This window comes from Acomys russatus, chromosome 13 (assembly GCF_903995435.1).
Source record: "Acomys russatus chromosome 13, mAcoRus1.1, whole genome shotgun sequence".
NCBI classification, from domain to species: domain Eukaryota; kingdom Metazoa; phylum Chordata; class Mammalia; order Rodentia; family Muridae; genus Acomys; species Acomys russatus.
This window is the reverse complement of record NC_067149.1, coordinates 62,869,695-62,891,368: the sequence shown is the minus strand read 5'-3', so window position 1 is coordinate 62,891,368 and position 21,674 is coordinate 62,869,695. Positions and strand designations below refer to the sequence as shown.

General features: G+C 45.0%; 1 non-coding gene and 1 pseudogene across 1 annotated transcript; both read right to left on the bottom strand.

The window, feature by feature from the left end:
- Window positions 1–20,183: 20,183 nt before the first annotated feature.
- Window positions 20,184–20,316, bottom strand: LOC127197795 (small nucleolar RNA SNORA17). Its single transcript, XR_007831756.1, has one exon. It is a non-coding gene; the product is annotated as a small nucleolar RNA SNORA17 (small nucleolar RNA).
- Window positions 20,317–20,959: 643 nt separating this feature from the next.
- LOC127197579 (mitochondrial import receptor subunit TOM20 homolog) lies at window positions 20,960–21,420 on the bottom strand (annotated as a pseudogene).
- Window positions 21,421–21,674: the final 254 nt, after the last annotated feature.

The window sequence follows — 21,674 nt, the reverse complement described above, 5'->3', positions numbered from 1 at the left end:
AGAGTTTTGGAGGACTGGAGAGATGGCTCAGTGGTTAAGAGCATTGTCTGGTTTTCCAGAGGTCCTGAGTTCAATTCCCGACAACCACATGGTGGCTCACAACCATCTATATTGAGATTGAGTGGCCTCTTCTGCCCTTGGACATACCACGGATACTCCCTGAGATTAACCTTGAGATAGACTGGGTGGAACCATCCTGGGCCAGGAATTCAGGAAGCAGACCACAGGACCCCACCTGGACTATTGTGTTTCTAATCGACCCTTGATGGGAGGAGGAGACTGGCCCTTGCATGTGAGAGACAGACAGGCAGAAAGGACAGAGAGGAGCAGCAGGTTCAGACCTGGCTTGAGCGCTTGTGGATCAGGAAAAGGATCAGCTAACAGGCTGGACCAGTGCGCAGGCCAGAGACACCTAGGGACCTGTCCTGTGGGACGGATACCAGAAGATTCATTCTTTTTTCCCTTTAACCTTTTTTTCTCTCTTGTGTAAGCTAGTCGGGTTGTATAGTAAAGTTTAATTGTTAAGAAACAGAGCCAACAGGTCTGGAATCTGGAAGCTGAGGATCATGGTACTTGAGGGCCTTCTTGATGCATTGTAACAGGGCAGAAGAAATTATGTATGGAGACAGATCAAGTGCTCAATGTTGTAGTAAGTATAAAATAATATTTACTATTATATATCGATTGTTATTACAGTGGTAATATCTAACCCACTATCATAATATAAAAAGACACAGAAACCTGTTGTATTTTAGAATCCCATGCCATCTGCGTTAACCATTTCTATCTGGGCTATTTTCCATCCAAAATCCCAAAATTCTTGCTTATGTTGTTCATCTGGGCCACTTCTTTCCATGCGAAACTTTAGAGCTCCTCCTCCTTGCCCGTGTAGCTCTTCTCTATCCCATGGCAAATCTGCTCCTTCTTCCTCCTCTGGTACCTGTCTCTAACTCAAGATCCTTCGCTCTGGATGAACATTGGCCACACCTCCTCACTCTGCTCTGCCCATGTGTGTAGGCATTTGTTGGTCAAAGGAAGAGGCAAGGTCAAACAGCAATACCTGGGGTGCCTGACAGTAGGCTCGCAAACAGTTAGAATCTCAGAGGGCAAGCGACTAATGAACACAAAGGACCAGACCGTGTCCCAGCAGATCCAGCTTGTATATATAAAGCCAATAAAGCAATCAAAGATGCCCCCAACCTGATCTCATCTAATTCTTGTTGCTTAAGCCTCCCTTCTAAATACTATTAACAAAAGAATTTGAAGACTGGGTTTTGGAAACATGAAGGTTTGGGAAATGCGTTTAAACCACAGCACTGGAGTTTCATTAGGACACCACTTTGGAACCTGTGGGGCTGTGTGCTAGAATGCTCGCCTCATGTAGACTGCTCTCTTCAGGAAGGTGTCCACGTCTGCTGAGCATCTGACTGTACACTGTGTGTCCCGTGCTGGTCTACCCACATCCTTTCACCTTGGATTTCTTACACTTTTTAGCAGTCCATACTTTTCCTTTCTTTCACACCGCCTGGAAAGGCCATGCCTTCCACTACATGGTTTTAGTACTGATTTGAGTGAAAATTCTTTGGAAAAGTTTTCTGATCTGCAGCTGCCTGCATAGGCTCTATTCTTAACTCCACCAGTGCTCTTGGCACATGGCATTGTCTGCTTCCCTTGTTGATATAAGATAATATTGCACTATGGAGAAGTGAGTGCCTTCCTCACACAGTGTCTGGCTTATAGTTAGGTATTTCTTGGATGTGAGATGATTTCTTCGGAATATCTTTGAAAATAAGATTCAACTTGCAGAGTCAATATAAAATTCATTTGTCACCATCTCCTCCTTATTGCAAACACACCTACATTATTTAAGATCCGGTCTTTTCTTCTGATTTGAATAGCGTGATATTGTAATTTGTAATAATTGTTATACATCTGGTTTTTGTCCTTGCTTTCTGGCACACAGATCCTAAAAACCTAGAATCTCTGAAGTGATGAGTCTTTTCATATGACAAAAAGATGACTGATGGCTGGGGATGCCTCCATAACCTCATGATGGTTGCCATGGGAACCAGTTAGTGATTAGCGGGCTGGAACTTTCAGCAACCCCCTTAACCCCCTACCAAATGGAGAGAAGAAGGGCTGCGGGGCGGCCGGGGGGTGGGGTGGTTGTTGAATTAATCACCAGTGATTAATGATTTAATCAACTATGCCTATGTAATGAGGTCTTCACAAGTACCCCAAGGGTAGGGTTTAGAAAGCTCCTGTTTGGTGAGAGGCTTCACAGCATAGTGGCTTACACTCTGGCATCTCAGAGCTTCTGCTTGGCTAGTGGCATCCCTGGATAGGGCTTGGCAGCTCTTTGTCCCTTGAACCTTTCCCAGCCCTATACATCTTTGCTGTTCTCCTGCTCTGGAGTTGCACCTCTTTGTAGTAAGCAAGACCTAGTTAATAAAGGGCTTTCTTGTGTTCTGTGACCTCCTCTAGCAAAGACCCAAGGCGAGTAGGAAACCTCCTTGGATTGAGAGGAGGCAGTTGGCCAAGACACAGGCAATAACTTGGATTCGCGGTAGACACACGCAGTGGTAAGGTCATATTAGATCTGATGCAGTGTCCAAGTGGCTAGTGTCAGAACTGAGTTAAATTGTGTGACATTAGTAAGTGTCCTCAGAGAATTGAATTATTGCTCAGTATAGGAAAAATTCACAAATTTTCTTACAGAAAAAAAAGACTTGTCAGCAAGACATTAATACCCATCTCTTGACCTTCAGACTAGATTTCAGATCACTAAAAAAAAAAAAAAGCCTGGGGACAATGAGGTCACTGCTGAAGAATGTGTAAAGAATGATGAAGCAGGAGATGTGACAGAGTTGGCATCAAGTCTTAAATTGTGTGGTCAAGCTTTTAATCCCAGCACTCAGGAGACAGAGGCAGGCAGATCACTGTGAGTTTGAGGCCAGCCTGGTCTACAAAGCCAGTCTAGGACAGCTAAGGCTACACAGGGAAACCCTGTCTCCAAAAAAAAAAATCTCTAAGATTAAAATGAGAGAGTCCCAACATTCTTCTTCTTGCTTGGAATGGAGTAAGTATAACTTGCTCAGAAATTCAAACTTAATAGCCGTTTGGAGAACCTATTCTTCTTGGGGTGGAGATAAAATATCAGTTGATCATGGGCAAGTTTCACTCCTTCTGACTCAGGTTCATGGAAGCTCAAACTCAGTTGCTGTCTTTCCTTCGGGATACAGATTTCAGACCTGGCTGATTTTCACATGAGTTCATTACGTAAGTGTTGACACAATGTTTTTGTGGACTGTGTACAGTTTACCCTTGTTCATTCAATGTGTAGAACATCTTTTTTTTTAAAAATATTTTAATTTTAATTTTAATTTTAATTTATGTGCATTGGTGTGAGGGTGTCAGATCTTGGAGTTACAGACAGTTGTGAGCTGCCATGTGGGCGCTGGGAATTGAACCCAGGACCTTTGGAAGAGCAGACAGTGCTCTTAACCACTGAGTCAACTCTCCAGCCCCCGTAGAACATCTTGAATGCCACTAATTTCCACAGCAAGACTCTTTCTAACGATCACCACACTAATACGAAAGCTTCTAGTAGTGATGGAAGTACGGATGACCTAAATAAGGTACCTGTGTTTACATTTTTGGTCCCCGGCAGTTGATTCCTACTGACCGATTTGAATGCCAGCTCACTGCTCCTGGTATTCCAGTTTGTGCTTTAGGGAGATAACCAAGCCTTAGATTATATCATAAAAGGCCACCACTTTTTAATGCTATCTCGTTGGTTGTGGCTGTGTCAGCAGGACTTAAGACTTTCCTGTCGACATCTGAAGGCACGGGAAAATGTCCTGATCTCTCAAACAATTCTGGTCATTTGTTCTGCCCCTTAGTCTCCTCTGTTAGCGTTTAAACAGTCCTCTCTTCTGCTAGGAGATGTTGCAGCTTGTCTCCTGAAGGCCCTGGAGGGAGGGCTGCCCAGGCCTCCTTAGCTCTGACTTGAGGCGGAAGCTCGCTGTTCTCTCCCTCAGAGAAAGCAAAGGCAAAGCATCAGAAAGCAGGACAAGGGTCCTGAAGTGTCTTCTATCACGTGCTCCTGGGATCTGCCTTCTACTCAACTCAGAAGGGAAAACAAGCCTACATTTAACTAAAACAAGGGGAAATTACAACATAAGGAAACTGGAATTACACAGCTGGGGTCAGGAATGCCAATGTGACAAGGAAGCCACTGTAGAGCTGGGACTAGGTCCACTGAACGCACAAAATGACCTCAGCAGATGACAGCGGGCACTGCTTTTGAGTTTTGTTGTCCACATCTGGACTATTGCCTGAAACCCAGCCAAGCACTTGTCACTTCCGTGCTCTGGTTCTACTGCACTGATGATCCTTAGGGACCGTGGTAGACTCTGCTAGACTGTCTGGATTACAGGAGGATGAGGAGGGTGCTGAATGAGCTGAGGACACCACACCACAGTGTCCTGCAGGAGAACTCCTCTCAAGCGAGGCACAAAAATATGTTTTCCCAAAAATCACCAGTAGGAGGTTAATAATCCTTCTAGACAAATGCCAACATTTTCCTTTGTGACAAGAAACCGACCCCCCTGCCACCCTCCCCCCCGACAGATTGGGTAAGAGAAATGTTTCGATTAGCTGGCTATACATTTTTATAAGTAAATCTTAGCACTTTTTCTTTCTTAAAATAATGTAGCTTACTTTCATTTTAAGGTGATGATGCAGGTCAGAAGACAATCTCTTGTGTTGGTCTCTGTTAGGTCCCTACCTGCCACAGGGCATCGCTGGCATACCCTGCCCCTTTACCATGAACTCTCCAGCCCAGAGGTGGGGGCTTCCTCTCTCTCTATAATCCAGACATTTTGATTCCTCCCTCTGTCCTCTCTCCCTCCCCCTCCCCTGCTGCTCCCAATAAAGCTGCATTTATATATAACTTCATCTTGCCATTAGCTCATTCCATTATAACTCATCATATGCAGCGGAGATAACCCATGAATCTCCATCTTTCACCTCATTAAAGATGTTTTCTCTCATTGTTTGCTGCTGCATTTGGCAGGCCAGCTGGCCTGTGAGCTTCTGGATAGTCTCCTGTCTCCACCCGCCATATGCCTCCGGACAGAAGCAGTGGGACACAGATGGCTGGCTTCCATGTCTTGCCTTAACCAGAGGTTCCTGCATTGGAGCTCAGGTGTGGCAAGTACTTTGCCCACTTCCCATCTCCCCAGCCTGATCTACGTTTATTTTGACTGTTTTGCTTGGAATGTGCTGTGTTTGAACACATTCTAAACTCACTTATATCTCTTGCACTGTAAAAATGGAGGCAGTGAGATGGCTGGGAGGGGAAAAGTGCCTTCCATGAAGCCTGACGACCTCAGAGTTCATTCCCCTCAAGCCACAGATGGAAAGAGAGAACCAACCACTAAATACATACAAATAAAATGAAATAAAATGGAAAATAAGTGAGCTAGATAAGTTACCGGAACATGTTTGGTTTTTTTTTTTTTTTTTTTAATGGAGAAATAGAGAGAGGCCTGCGTATCTCCACTGGTGTTGGATCATTTAAACCCTGATGAATAGTAACTGCTTAGGGCCGTTAAGATGGTGAAGACGCAGACAGTAGGGCCTCACACTGGGGTTCTGCCTCAATAACCCGACGTGAGGTCCCCTAATTTGCATTTCAAACAGTTGCCAGGACTGGGCCACAGTTGCTCGGGAAACCGAAAATGCTGCGGTAGCTTCCTGAGAAACTTGGGAGGCCTGCTCATCCACCCAGCATCTTAGCAGACCAATACTTTGCATGGAATTCCAAATGGAAACATCTTTTCTTTGGGAATTCTGAAGCTGCCATTGAGCAGTGAGCACTCACTCCTGAGCACTAACTCCTGAGCACTAACAGAGTGATTTTCTTTTTCCTTAAAGATGATTCTCTTGTCTTTTTTCTGACTTTTATTGTCTAGGCTTCTCTCATCCGGGAACAAATGAGAAAAACGCATTCATGTTGCTTTTCAGGTTGGAGATTTTCCGTTTAATTCCAGTTTTCTTTATGGCACACACCTTCCGGTTCCCAGTAACCCTTGGGTCTGTTTTTGTTTCGTATTTGAGACAGAGTAGGCCCCTCTGCCCTTGAATTTGCTCCATGTCTTTCTGAGTGTCCTTGGGTGGGTCCTCACGTCTAGCTCCAGAGTTTTTTTGACCTAGTTTCTTTGGAAAGAATATTTTTCTGCTGGGCTGGAGAAGGGGGTCACAGACCCAGCCAAAGGAAGTTGGGAAGTGGATTTAGAGACTTCATTGCATATTTTTGCATCAGATTTTCAACCAATAACCCTGCTTTCTTACCTGCTCAAACACCCCTTCTCATAGGCTCCTTGCTCATGGCAGGATTCACTTATCTTTAATTTAGCTCTTCCTTTGAGTCACCACTCAAGTTCTAAACACTAGGTCACTCTGAATGTCGTTTTGAGGCAGGATGGGAAGATGTGAGTCCCTTACTCAGCAGCCTGACTGAAGTCTCTCACCAGCTGAAGACCAAGACTTACAGCACCATTAACCACCTTTGTTATGCAGACTGTCTGCACGGAGACATACCTGTTTTATATATGGCTAACTCAATTAAGAACATAAAAGCACCGAAGAAGCCTGTTTAAAGCCTGGGTGGGTTTTGACTAGCTAAGTAAGGCCTTTCTTTCTTCTCAGCCAATCACAAGCCCGAAATTTTCTAGGACTCTCCCAAGCGAGATTGCAAACGTCCCTGGTAGCAAAAGTCTTATCTTAATCTCTTGTCACTCATGCTCAGTTTTTAACTTCTTGGATTGTGAGCCTACCCAACACACCTCAGCAAACACCCTGTGATCTCATTTCTGAAGAAACGAGATAGGGGAAAAGGTGAAAAGAAGTCTCTTAGAAGCCCTTTGAGCAATGCCAAGCAGACGCCACCAGAAGTGTAGGTGTGACGTTGCTACGGCACTACAGCATGTTCTTTTCCGGAGGCCACACCCACACTAGGATGCTGCATGTCTGCCATCCTTTTCCTATGCCCCTCTCTTTCCATTAATACTCCCTAGAAACACTGTGTTAAAACCTCTTTTTTAAAAAATTAATTTATTCAGATTACAACTCAATTATTCTCCCATCGCTCGTATCCTTCCGTTCCTCCTACCCTCCCACCCTCACCTTATTACCCTCCCTTAGGTCCGTGTCCGAGGGGGCTCTCCTCCCCCACTTTATGGTCGCAGGCTAACAAATCTCATCCTAGTATTCTGCCTATTCTTTCTTTGAGTGCACCAGGGCTCCCCATGAAGGGGAGGTCATCAAATATGGGACACCAGAGCTCATGTCAGAGTTAGTCCCTGCTTTCCATATAACTGTGGAGGATGTCCTGTCCATTGGCTAGATCTGAGTAGGGGTTTGGTGTTTACTATTTGTATTGTCCTTGGTTAGTGCAATAGTAAAACCTCTTCTTAATAGACTCCATTTCTTCACACTAGCATACTGAAATCCTTTTTTGCAGTGTAGTTGAGAGTCCTGGTTTCACCAGAGCAGAAGACTGTGGGAAGAACTCCCGGGCAGCTGCGTGCCACGTCGAGGAGCCCTGTCTCCTCCACGTTACTGCTGATAGTTCCTCACGTCTTCTTCAACCTAGCGGGGTCTTGAAGTTGTACTCTTCTTGCCTCACCCACCCAGCTGCTGGGATTACAGGCATAAACCGCCACATCTGGCTTTGTTTGGGTATCTGTTCATTTTGGAGTGGGTAAGGATGGTGGCAAGAGACCTCTGAGCTAACGTATTAAGTTGCCATATTTAACAGAAGTTAGGTAAATGTATATTTTTTCAATATAGATGGAGAAATATAAAATGTATCTTCACCGTTGAAATCTCATAAATGAAGCATCTTTTATAAATATAGGGACTTTTAGAGGAACCAGCAGTGCAATTTGTGGTGATGATGATGATGATGATGATGATGATGATGATGATGATGATAATAATAATAATAATAATAATAATAATAATAATAATGGTATGAGTAATGAATACATGTTAGAATTGTGAGCTGATTTCAGAGAAAGAAAAATTAAAGGGAAAACATGACACGATTTCTGGGGAGTTGTGAACAAAATGTCCATTCACCTAGATAGGGAGCTGACGAAAGACCAATGTAAGGATACCACTGAAGTCTAGCTTGAACCAATGAATTTATCAGGTTCCTTAAGGGGTGTGGCTGGCTCAAGGGCACCATGAAAGCCCACCTGGCACTGCTGGTGACTCAGCGGAGCTGGGATCCTGATCTTGTCTGTAGACTTGCCAGCAGCTCAGCAGGCCTGAGAGTCTTCTTGTTGGTCAGGGAGAGGCTTCATGTACCAATCTGGCTTCCAGAATTTTCTGGAACTTTTGTTGACTTTTTTTCCCACCCCCAAATACGTAGTCTTTCTCTATAACAGCCCTGGTTGTCCTTGAATTCACAGAGATCTGCCTGCCTCTGCCTCCCAAGTGCTGGGATTACAGTTGTGAACACCACACCCTCTCCGTAGAAATTCCTGAGTCTTTTTTATTTATTTATTTATTTATTTATTTATTTGGTTTTTTTATGAGACAAGGTTTCTCTGTGCAGCCTTGACTGTCCTGGACTCGCTTTGTAGACCAGGCTGGCCTCAAACTCCGCCTGCCTCCTGAGTGCTTGGGATTAAAGGCGTGTGCCACCATGCCTGGCTAGAAATTCCTGAGTCTTAATGAGCTTTCCTAAGGGATGGAGTGCTTCCATTCTGGGAACAACGCCTGGTCATTTAACTGCTTGCTTTTTCTATACCAAGCAGTTGTTCAGACTCAACCCCTTGAGTCTCTTACACTCATCTTTCTCATCTTCATTTTAAATTATTCCCTAAACCTCAACCCCATCTCTCCAGTATTCGGGGCTTAGTCTGGGCCTACTTAATCTCTTAGACAGGAACTAGCGATTTTCTGAGACACTTAATCTCAAGTTTCAACACAACTGAGACAAGTGATGTCTAAAGAATTGGCCAACGTTATTCTGCATACTTCTGTGAGGGTCTCTGGGTTTCTCCCTCACCATGGTATACACACCCTATTAATTCTAGCGCCCTCCGATAGAGGAGGCAAAAGCAGATGCTTAAGAGTGTAGGATGCATCTGAACAGGAACTTCAGCCCTGATGCTGCACTGACTGGCTGAGCTGTCTGGGGCCCCTGGACTCTGATTACAACAGTCCCCTTCTAATTTCAGCTTTAATTTATTCTCCAAATGACACCATTCAGTTGTCTTCTATCTATCTTCAATAGGATGTCACTGCAAATACCTTCAGTACCTTTGAAGTCTTTTGTATTCCCAAGTTCTCTCTTTTGTATTTCCAAATTCTCTCTCTCTCTCTCTCAAACACACACACACACACACACACACACACACACACACACACACACACACACACACACACGAGACAGAGACCCAGAGAGACAGAGAGAGATATCTATGTATGTGTGTGTTCCTGTGTGCACTCCAGTCAGTTTAGAGGACAACTTTGTCTTCTGTTGTTGTTGTTGTTAATTTACCAGTATGGTCTAATCTTTGTTTATTATCAGACCTATAATTATTATTACTACGGTAGCATTACCTGCTAGCAATCAATCAAGACACAGATACCTGTTGTATTTTAAAATAACCTTAGTTAACCTGGGGCAGGGAAGATATCAACTCTCTAAACTACTTTCCATAGTGGGGCAGGTATCCCATACCTGCCTAATTCCATAGTGTCTAGTTGTAATAATGTCTATCAAGCTACCTTCCATCCATAATCCCAAATACTTGCTAATGTTCTTCACCTGGGCCAAATCCCCATCCACGCCAGCCACGTGCTTCTCTTCCATCTAACCTATGATGGCGTGACCTTCTCTTCCTCTCTCCTTCTCCAGTCCTTCCCAGGATTCTCGCTGTCTCTCTCCAAGTTTGGGAACCTTAGCCACACCTATCTCCTTTTTGTCCTGCCCAGGCAGTAGTTAGCATCAAAATACATCAGACCATCCTCCAACATTCTGTCTCATTTGAGAGCATTTTTCATGTTGGACACTGGATATGATGGGGTAGCTAGCCTGGGAACTCCTGGGAATGCCCTTGTCTCTGCTTCTTGTCTTACGATAGTGTGGTAGTGTGCCACAGCGCTCCGTTTTAAAATCTATGTTTAGTGTATGTGCATGTGTGTGCACCACATGCATGTAGTGCCTGAGGGGCTGGAGAGAGACATTGGATCCCTTGGAACTGGGAGTACAGATGCTTGTGACCCACCATGTGGGTTCTGGGAAGTGAACCTGAGCCCTAAGGAACAGCCAGTGCTCTTAACTGCTGATCTACTTCTCCAGCCCCAACAGTCAGCTTTTATGTGCTTTCCTACGTGTTCAACCTGGATCAGCATGTTTATATGCCAGTCATTTTACCCACTGAGCCATTTCCCAGTTCCTCCTAAATTATTTTTATCATTAACCCCTTGATGGTATCAGTTGCCTGGACATACTGTGCTCTCTCTTCCTCTGTTCTTTTTCATGCATGGTTTCTTTTGGGACTCCTTTCCATGGAAAATTGTTCTTCCTCATTAAATCCCAGCCAAATGTGACTGTTACATGAAGTAGGGCTGGCACCTTTCCCCTCTCTCACATCCACGGTTTCTTTTTCTAGCCTCATAAATCCTCCTTCATAGTGCCTATGGAAAGAAATGTTACCAGGATCTATTGTATTGCTCTGAGACTGTCTGCTTCTATTTCCTTTTCTTTTAAGATCCGGAGACCTTTCAAAAGGGCCCAGTACCTCAGAGGTATCATGGCAAGGACATTTATTGCATTAATGTGCCTGGGACTGCCTGGATCTGCCACACTTCTTACTGCAGCTCAAGGGCAGATGGGAGACAAAAAGACTCGAGCCACTGAGACTGGATTTCTGTTTCAGCCCTGCATGCCCCGTGTAGATGGCAGGAGGGGAAGGCTGCCAACACTGAAGGACGGAGACATTGTCCCTCTCTACCCCCAAGAGGGTTGCCCACTTGTGCTCCCCCCCCCCCATCTTCTTTTACTGCTGCTTTAATGTTCTAATTGTTTGGTGTTTTAGCTTCTATTGTATTGATGCCTTGATGCTTTTTGGTTTATAAATAATCAATACCCTAAAGTAGCTTTTGTGTATTTCCCAAGAGATTTCATGTTTAAAACAATCATTACTGCCCTCCCTCCCTCCCTCTTTTCCTCCTTCAGAGCCCACCTTTCTCCTACAAAGGAATGTTACTTTTAAGGTGGACTCCAGAAGCTGAGAGAGAGAGAGAGAGAGAGAGAGAGAGAGAGAGAGAGAGAGAGAGAGAGAGAGAGAGAGAGAGAGAGAGAGAGAGAGAAGCTTTTTAGCTTGTCCTTCACTTGACCCCACCAGGCATTCAAAGCAAAGAACCAAACTGCTCTCCAGCTTCAGAGCTCGGTAGAAACGGACCCCCAGCCCCACCCCCAGCCCCGCCCCCAGCCCGGGCCCCTCCTTTCTCCCTCCGTCCAGCAGCTGTTCTGCGAGCACATCCAGAGCCCTGACTCCCTTCGGAGGCACACAAGTTGGCGCCTTGGAAAAAACCCTTTTTCCTGACTCTGCAAAGATTTCCGACACTGTCTTTACTTTCTTGGTATTAGAAAATTTCTGTCTCCCTCCTCCCCTTCCAAGTTTGGGTTAAAGTTTCAGCCTTTTGTTATTCCGTTCTTAAGGCAACAGCTGTGCAAACCTGGCCTCTTCTTTGTTGCTTGAGCCAGAGCCGAGGAGAGGAGGGGGAGCTGTCAACCATTTTATTAAGGCAGATCCTTAATAAAGCAGTTTATTTGTTTAAGGGAACCACTCCATCTTTTTTAATATTAATTTTTTTTTCTTTTTTAGAGTTCTTACTGAGTTATTGAATTCAAGCAGCTTTAAAGATTCCTTATTAATCCCAATACCTTCCTCCTACTCTTTCAGGAGCTTGGGTTGGAATGAGTTCACCCTAGGAAGCAGGCACAAACGCAAACCTACAGCAGGCCCCGCCATATAATTCCTTTATGCGGCTCTTGAGACCTCTCCGTAAGCACTGCTAATAGCCGCCCAGGAGAAAGCTTTTCTCTTTAGGCCAGGATGAATGAGAACCGCGCAAGCCCTGAGCAAAGAAAATCACAGCACTGAAAAAAGTTGTCTTTTTCTAGCTTCCAGGAAAAGGAACGCGAAAGTTTCCCGGAGAATATTGGAGCCCGCTATTTTACATCTGTTGTGGTCAAAGTTGATAGCAACCAGTTTCTCCCTCAACTGCATTTGGACAATATCTCCATTCAAGATCACCCTGGGACACAGCCTTGTGGCCCAGTGAATAATAATCACGGGAAAACGGATGCTTAGTGTGCTTCTGATGAATTGTTGCTTCAAAACGGAGCTCGAGGTTAAGGCTGCGCTTCTTTCTTCCCGGTGTCTCTAACCTTCCCCATCAACCTTTGCGGTGTCATTTCATGAACTGCTTTTCTTGCCTCTTAGCTTTTCCTGAGCTGAAACTCAAGCTCTTGTTCTGCTGAAGAAAAACTATTAACTTAGTACAATGCCTTGTAAATGGTAGTTTTATTGGATAGAAGCAAAGATGGAAAATATTTCTGTGTCCGTTTTGTCATTATGTCCTTGAGGCATTGAGGGCAAAAGGTTTTGGTAGGAAATATGGAAATCACTTCCTTCTGCTGAAGGAAGAGAGACTCAACTAGCAAGAGTTAGAGAGCCGACCTGTAGGCAGATGGGGGGGGGGGGGCACAGCTAGATGTGGTGAATTTCCAAGATGGCCAGCTTCTTCTTCAACTGCCTGACTTGAGACAAAAGCCTGGCAGCTTTAGTCCCCACCAGCAGCCTCCTGCTGAGAGATTGTTGGCTCAACAAGTTCAAGGCCAGATCAGGACAAGTCCATCACACCAACCAACCATCCTGTCCTCAAACTGAGCAGCCCTAAGTTAGAGGAGGAGAATTCTTCAGAAGCTTCAGCAGCTCAGGGTCTGGGTTTTTGCATTCTAAGTTCCCTCTCCTCTGCAGAGGGTCTTTTCTCAGTATGTCTGCCATGTGTGTGTTTTCTCACCCACAATAAATGCCTCTCTTTAATTGCTGATTCTGTTTTCGGTGCTGAGTTCAATTCCCAGCAACCACATGCTGGCTCACAACCATCTATAATGAGATCTGGTGTCTTCTTCTGGCATGCAGGTGCACATGCAGACAGAACACTGTATACATAATAAATAAGTAAATATTAAAAAAAGAACTAATTTCTTATTTTTGCCCTCAGCTTCCTGATATGATTTAATAAAATTATTAATGAGTAGATGAGCACCTTTAGGATTTAAAGTAGAAATGGCTGATTACTTTTATATTGAAGTTTAGATTTGTGATTCTTTTAAGGTCTTTCTAAGATTACTTTTTAAAATTTTTATTTGTTTTGGTTTTTTGAGACAAGGCTTCTCTCTGTAGCCTTGGATGTCCTAGACTTGCTTTATAGACCAGGCTGGCCTTGAATTCAAAGCAATCCACCTGCCTCTGCCTCCCAAGTGCTGGGATTAAAGGCATGTGCCACCATGCCCAGCTCTAAGGTTACTTTTTGAGATACTTGATTCTTTCTTTGTAAACCGCAAATGCAGCCTGCCAGTAAAGAAAAGCAGGCTGAGAAATTACCTTGCTTGCTTATTCTTTGTCAATATATAACAAATGGCTTAGTTGCAAATGTATGTAAGTTCTGGGAAATAATTTATTTTTCATGTTTGTTTCTCACCCATAATACAAAAAACATTTGATCATGTGAAGGTATTGAGGAACATGTTTTTCTTACGTAGACTCATTGTAATTATTCACTTAAAGAGAAATAGAATGTAAAAACCTTGTGATTTTTGTACTTCTTGAAAGATCTTGCTGGGATATATAAGTTTTGGGAGAAATAATGAAGTTGTTACACTCTTTTCCCATCCACAAAGATGGGTGTGTGTATGTGCATAAGGTTGTTCAGACTTGTTCTTTGGGGTTTGTTTCATCCACCAAAGTGTATATGCACATCTACAAAAGCTGGTTGGGCTGGAACTCCTTCTTCAGAGTTTGGAGCTGGTTTCATCAACCACGGTGTGTGTGTGTGTGTGTGTGTGTGTGTGTGTGTGTGTGTCTGTGTGTGTGTGTGTGTCTGTGTGTGTGTGTGTGTCTGTGTGTGTGTGTGTGTGTGTGTGTGTGTGTGTGTGTGTGTGTGTGTGTGTTTATGTAAAGTAAGAGAAACTTTAAAGAAGCTTGTTGAAATTACTTGCTGGAGTCTGTCTTACTTCGTCATCAAGTGTAAGTGTGTTTTTGTGTTTCTTTTCTCTCCTTCTTACCCTTTCTTTTAAAAAAAATTATTTATTTATTTATTTATTATGTATACAGAGTTCTGCCTGCATGTACACCTGCAGGCCAGAAGAGGGCATCAGATCACATGATGTAGTTGTGAGCTACCATGTAGGTGCTGGGAATTGAACTCAGGTCCTCTGGAAGAGCAGTCAGGCTCTTAACCTCTGAGCCATCTCTCCAACCCCTCCCTTTCTTTTTTAATGCTTACAACCATCAGTGGAAGCTATTGCCGGTAACAATCAGTTCCGGCCTGGGAGGTTGCCCTCAGAGAACGTCTACAGGGTTGCCAGGCAGCCTTGGGATCTACGCCCCACCTCAGTTTCCCAGTTGATGTCAAAGTGGAACTTTGATAACAAAGAGCATTTATTGTGTGGAAACAGCCTGCATGCTGGGCTCAACCATCTGTACAAAATGGCGGAGATGTGAAGGAGGAGCTCGCAGGCCTTTTAAAGGCTTTGAGGGTGGGGGTGGGGGAATCCTACCATTGTGACCCCAGTGCCCTTGGAGGCTACTTGACTCCAGCAATGTCCAGTCCTCTCATGTCAAACTAGAAGAGGCTAAGAAGCTACATGAGGGACACAAGATGTGGAGGAGGAAAATCCTTAGTTACTGTCACACTTGCCTTATTTAACGTAACCTGTGAGAAAGTTGTTCACTGCAAGTTCGTAGCTGCTTTGGAATGGTTGAGCTAAACTATGTTTTCCTTCAGCAAAGACACAACTATGATTCGTCTTCACTGTCAACTTGTCTGGACTTAGAATCACTTAGAAGACTTACCTCTGGACGAGTCTGTGGGTGATTTTCTAGGCTGGATACACTGAGGTGGGGAGGGCTAACTGACTGTGGGCAGCACCACCATGAGCTGCAGTCCTCCCTGACTGTGAACACAGTGTGGCCAGCTGCCTCATGCTCTTGTCACAGTGACTTCCCTTCATGATGGACTGAACCCTCAAAATGAGGACAAGTAAGTCCTGCCCTCCCCTCCCCTCCCCTCCCCTCCCCTCTCTTTCTCTCCCCTTTCTTCCCTAAGTTGCTTTTATCAGGAACATTGCCACAGCAGACATCAGAGTACCTATCGTAACTGGTCTCCATTTGACCTTGCTTAAGTATCTCTAAGGACAAGTGTGTGTATATATGTTGTTTTTGCTTGCTTTTCCATTGCTGTGATAAAAATGCTGTGACCAAGACAACTTGTAGACATGTTAGGTCACCAATAGTGCCCCTAAGATGGCAGTGCAGCTGTCAATAGCCTAGAATGGCTACCAGAGCTTAGCTAGGTCAGAGGCAGAAACAGCCCCAGCATTTCTCAGAGACCCTGTGACTCAGGGCCCTTGTGTTACCAGATGACTGTAGTTTCCTCATTCCTCTCTAAATGGCCATCTGCCGCAGGCAAAAGGACATCTGCGACCCATAAACTGGCCTGACTGCCACAGGCACAGACCCCTCCCTTCCAGCCTGTTTTATCCAAGACAGGATCTAGCCAGGCATGGTGGCACAAGCTTTTAATCCCAGCAGGAGGATCGCTGTGAGTTCGAGGCCAGCCTGATCTACAAAGCGAGTCCAGGACAGCCAAAGCCTCACAGAGAGACTTTATCTTGAAAAACCGAAATAAATAAATAAATAAATAATATAAAAAAAAAAAAATAGGGATCTAATTGCCTGAAGCGTTGAGGAACCATATAAAAGTCTACTTGCTCTCCCTGGCTGGACTGCTGCTCTACCCTTGTGAGAGTGTCCAATAAACTGTTCTTTTCAATTGTTGGAGTTGTCCTGTTGGGTGGTTTCACTGTGTTCATTGCCAACTTTTTGCCTCACCTGTCCAGATCTCATTTGCTGGACCTGGGATCTGAAGACCTGAAAGAATGGGGCAGACCACAATCTGAACCTTACCTCAGTTTCACTGTGCATTCATATACAAATGAAACAAAGAAAGCAATAATCCATGGAGGGTTGCATGAGTTCAGAAAAACATGATCAGAAATACTCGTAGGTAAATGCCAATAAACAGATACTAAATAGTAACAGAGCAGCCTTTATCCAGAACTTTCTCAGGACAGACGAATTTAAACACAATTGCCTGGCACTCACTATAATTATATCTTGGAAGGCACACATACAAGGCAGAAGGTCATACCCAGATTCAAGACACACTGAGGACAGCCCTTATCATATCCTTTCACTAGATTGGGCTCTATAGCTATGGTCCAACAACCAACAAGAATAAATGTCTCTTAAATTGAATGTAAATGTTTCTTGCAGGAGGCATGCAATCACGCCCGACAATAACCCAGGAAACAAAATGCCTTTTTTCCTGGCGCCTCTCTTGCAGTTCCCCAAGGCATTGTGGGTCAAGCACATTCTTTTGACCGTCTTCTGACACTCAGTCACATGAAGAAAGCACTTATTTGGGTGTATAGGTCCAGACGGATAAGAGTCCATCCTGGCGGGTTAGTCGTGGCAGCAGGAGGCAGACATGATGGCGGCAGCAGTTGAAGGTTCACATCTCCGACTACAAGCAGGAAGCAGAGAGAGCACAGGACACCAGAGATGCTGCCAGTCTTTAAACTTTCCAAGTTGGCCTCCAGTAAAGCCACGCCTCCTAAGCCTTCCCAAACAGTGACACCAACTGGGGACTAGGTACCCAAAGGCCAGAAAGCATAGGGGGATATTCATCCAAACCACCCCACACTGGCTTTCTAACCAAGTACTAAGTTTCTCTTTATCTGGCTTAAAAAAAAAAAAAAAAAAATAGAGGGAAGGGATAGCTTATGCACAAGATGAAAGGTTCATTGTGATGGCTATTCTTGGTTGCCAGGGTAACTGATCTGAACTAAAACCCAATTGGCTGGTGTAACCATCCGGCTTGCCTTCACTCTAGCTCTCTCACTTGCAAGTCCATTCCTTCATTGCTGCTAGAGCCTACTTCTTTTTTTTAAATGTATATTTTATTTATTATAATTTATTTATATTACATTCTGATTGCTGTCCCCTCCGTCTTACCTTCCTGTTCCTACCCTCCCTCCCTCTTCAGCCCTAGTCCCTTCCCCTAGACCTCTGATGGGGAGGCCCTCCTACTCCACTGTCTGACCACAGCCTATTAGTTCTCATCAGGATAGCCTCAATCCCCTTTCTCTGTGTGCCTGCAAGCCCATCTTGCCAAGGGGCAGTGACCAAATCGTGGGCACCAGAGGGCATGTCAGAGGTTCAGCCCTGGCCGTCCCCCCCAGCCTCCCCCTGCCCCCGCCCCGCCTCCAACATGGAGCATCAGCTGTCCATCAACTACATCTGAACGGAGGTGGGGGGTGGGGGGCGGGTCTTGGTTCTCTGCATTGTCCTCGGTTGGTGCATCAGTTTGTGCAGGTCATTAATAGAGCCTATGGCATATGCTGAAGATGAGCCGAGAGATCCAGGCTGCTGGATTGAAAAGCTGCTGGGTTCTTGGCCTTTGCATTGGTAGACAGTCACTGCTGGACTAGCTGGACCACAGCCTGTGAGCCACTCTAATAAATCCTCTTTACATATAGGTTCATTCTATTAGAGAACCCTGACTGATATCTTCAGGCGTGTTATTAAAAGGCTGCTACTTTCCATTAGGATCAGCTTAATGTCACAAAGCAGAGAAGTCTTCCATCTCACAGGTAAGGTGATACATCATCACTGTCTAATAGGACCCACTGTGCACTTGGCATGATGCTAGGACAATATATGTGCGGCTTGACTTCGTTTTCGCAGTCCATGGCATCTCCATTGTGTATGTGAGTGCATGTTTATGTGTGTGCATGTACATGTGCATATAGAAGCCAGAGGTCAATCCTGTTATTGATGAGCCTCGGCATTTTATCTACCTTGGTTCATTTTCTAAAATATCCTATTTTTGTGTATGTGTGCACATGTACACAAGTGCAGTTTTCAGGTCCCGTGCAATCGAGGTATGCTTAACCACTGAACAATGTCTTCAGCCTTTCACCTTGGTGTGTTTGTTTGTTTTAAAATTACATGTGTGGGGCAGTGGTGGCTCACACCTTTAATCCCAGCACTCTGGAGGTAGATTTCTGTGAGTTTGAGGGCAGCCTGAGCAACAGAGGAAGTTCCTGACAGCCAGGGATACATGATAGAAACCTTGTCTCAAAAACAAAACAAAACAAAAACAAAAAACCCAGCCAACTATCAAAACAAAACAGAACAAAATCCTCAGTTTTAAAGCCAACTGTGGTGGCTCATGGTTTTAAACCCAGCACTCTCAGGAGGCTGAAGCAAGTGGATCTCTGTGAGTTCAAGGCCTGCCTAGTCTACATAGTAAGCTCCCGGACAGCCAGGGTTGTTACACAGAAGAGACCCTGTCTCAAAAAAGCAAGTCTGTTTTCTCTTTCTACCATGTGGGTCCTTGGGAAGGTTTGGTGGCAAAAGTGCCTTTACCAACTGAGCCTCTTGGCAGGCAGATCACCTTGGTTTTGTTTGTTTGTTTTGTTGTTTAAAGCTTTTTATTGGTTCTCTGGGAATTTCAATGATGCACTCCAAGTCCACCTATCTCCCTCTCCTGATGTACCCACTTTCCACCTGTGCCACCTCCTCCAAAATAGATTAAAAAAAAAAAATCTTGTGTTACTACATGCCCCTTCTCTGCTCTCATGCCCCCAGAGACAGCTCTCCCAAAATGCTCAGGTGAGGGCTGGGGCCAGCTTTGCCCAGCCCTCAGACATTAACATCTTCCTATGTGCCTGCCCAGAACATGCTCTTGTCCACACTTCCTTGCTTGCAAATGTTTATTGCAAAGGTCTGTTGTGAGGCCTCTGGCTTCGGCTACATCGTCAATGTTGGCATCTCACTGGGACTCCTCTTGGATATCCTGTTGTTGCCCTGTGTCCTGCAGTTTTGCATCTGTAGGACAGGCCCCTTCATGGGATGCTGCAGTTTATTGACAGGGTAGATGTTGGGGTGTGGCAATTTAAAGTCCTGGATCTGGGCATGAGAGGTATATGAGTATGTCAGCCCACCATCTCTCCCACGCCCACACCACAGGGCAAGCTCTCCTTCCCTGTCTCAGCTGGCCCATCCATCCAATACCACAGCCAACAATAAAACCAGGTCCAGCTCTACTGTGCTTTCTGAGCAATATGTGAGCCTGCTTTCCTGAGTACTGTAGCTGGCTAGGGGCAGGGTCAGCTTTCCTGCTCTCATGCCCCCAGGGTCAGCTCTTCCACTATGTTCAGGTAAGGGGTGGGGCCAGTTTTGCACAGCTCTCAGACACCAACATGTCCCTAGGCAGTGTCCCAGATGAGGAATGTCTGCCTGGTAGTAACAGACCTCTGCTGATGCAGGGCCATGGACCCAGTCATCACACAGGCCAGGACCCTATTCCCTTTGGCCCTGCAGTTCTGCATCTTGTCATTGTGCCCACATTTTTCTGTTTCTCTTTCTCTTCTGTTTCCCCACCACTTACTTATTCTTCCTAGTGGTGTCTGGGTTGCCTCAGTGTTATGCTCCTCTTCTGTATTATAGCACCTGGCAGGGTCATCTGGGGCATGGTCTGCCCCAGGTGTGGGGGGCACAGGACTGGTGGTCATGCCAGGCTAGCTCCCTGTCCAGGCCCCATGGTGCTAGACTGGTAGTCATCTTGGTCTCACTCTTCACCTGGGCCACCCAAATGGCCCCATGTGGGGATCATTTGTCTTGGGAGACCACCTGGGGCCCAAGGTCCAAGGCAGGGTCTCTCCCATTTTTCGGTTTGCTCCCACCCCAGCCTATAGGGACCTAGGTGGTGGTTTGTCTCCAGCTTCCTCCACTGGGAACATTAGCTTATCAATCATTCAGATGTTCACAAGTCAGAAGACAGGGTAAGTCAGAGATGTAGCATAGCTTCTTTCCTCTCTGTCACCTACTGATGCATAGGTGACACACTAGCCACACTTCTAGGTGCAGGTGGCCCCTTCCCTTTTTTTCTTTTTCTTTTTATGAGACAGAGTCTCATTGGCCTGAAACTTGTCAGTTTGAGTAGATTGGATAGCCAATGGGTCCCTGAGGTCTATCTGCCTCTGTCTCTGCGAAAGTGGGATGACAACGTTGGCTCTAGAGTTAAGTTTAAGCTGTTCCCAGCATTTCATCGCCTGAGTTGTCTCCCAGTGTCAGCATTTCCATCTCTTTTTTTTCCTCTGCAAAATTTTAATGCTCAGTTTTCATAAACACAAGTTTCTTTCTAATTTTATGACTTACAGTAAAATGTAATAGTCTGTAAAACTGTGCATTACTCAACTATTCTTTGTAACTCTCCCAATCTTTTAAAACTGATCACCAGGAGTTTCTACCTAAGTAATGCTCTACTGTATTTACATTTGAATTGCATGTCTTAAGAACAAATGAAAGCTATCTTATTTTGGCTAACTCAGTGTATTTATAAAATGAAAAGCTCTATCAAAATACTTTTCACTGGAAAAAAGTATATAGAACAGACAACGGGTCTACTCAAAGCTCATTCACTTTGGTAGACTTCAGCGTAGGACAGTTCTTAACAAGCATATTTGCCTTCATTCTCCCAGAACCGATAAGCTTTCAAGCTAACCGTTAAATCATTTAACCGAAATCTTATGATGTTAATGTCTGGGCTCACTCTGCATCATCTTCAGCCAAGCTCTGAGCACTGACAGTGCTCTGACTAATGGTTAGAAGCTTGGTCAGAAGCATCTGGAACACTGGTGGTAGAAGAGTCAGCTGGAACACTTGCAGCTGCTGCTGAGGCTGTCTACACACCACAGTTGTGTTGTCTGTGGTCTGTGTCCTTCTTGTAATCACCTTGTGCTAGTAACTCTTCACCAAGCTGTATCTCCCACTCACAGCAATCCACTTGCCTCTGCCTCCCAAGTGCTGCGATTAAAGGCGTGTGCCCCCACCACCTGGCAAACTTCTGTTTCTTAATTCTTGAAGCCCGTTCTTGAAGTTGAGGTCACTCCGCCTTTTGCAGATGTAGTAAGTACCCGATGAAGAGGGCACCACACACGCCCTCGGCGATAGCACTGTTTGGACCCACCATCTTGGATCCACTAGGCCGTGTGCCGGCCCCGGTGGCCTGCCAAGTTGCAGTTAGCTCCTAGAGGCCAGAGCTCTCCAGCCGCTCTAGCATTTCCATCTTCTAAAGAAGAGAACAATATCTTTCTCAAAAATTGGTCCCCTGCTTGGATAATCGGTTCCAAATGGTCAGTCCTGTAATCGTGTACATACAAGCTAATTAAAAGGACTTAGCAGGACAACAAATACACGTATGTGTGTGTATGTGGTGTCTGTGTA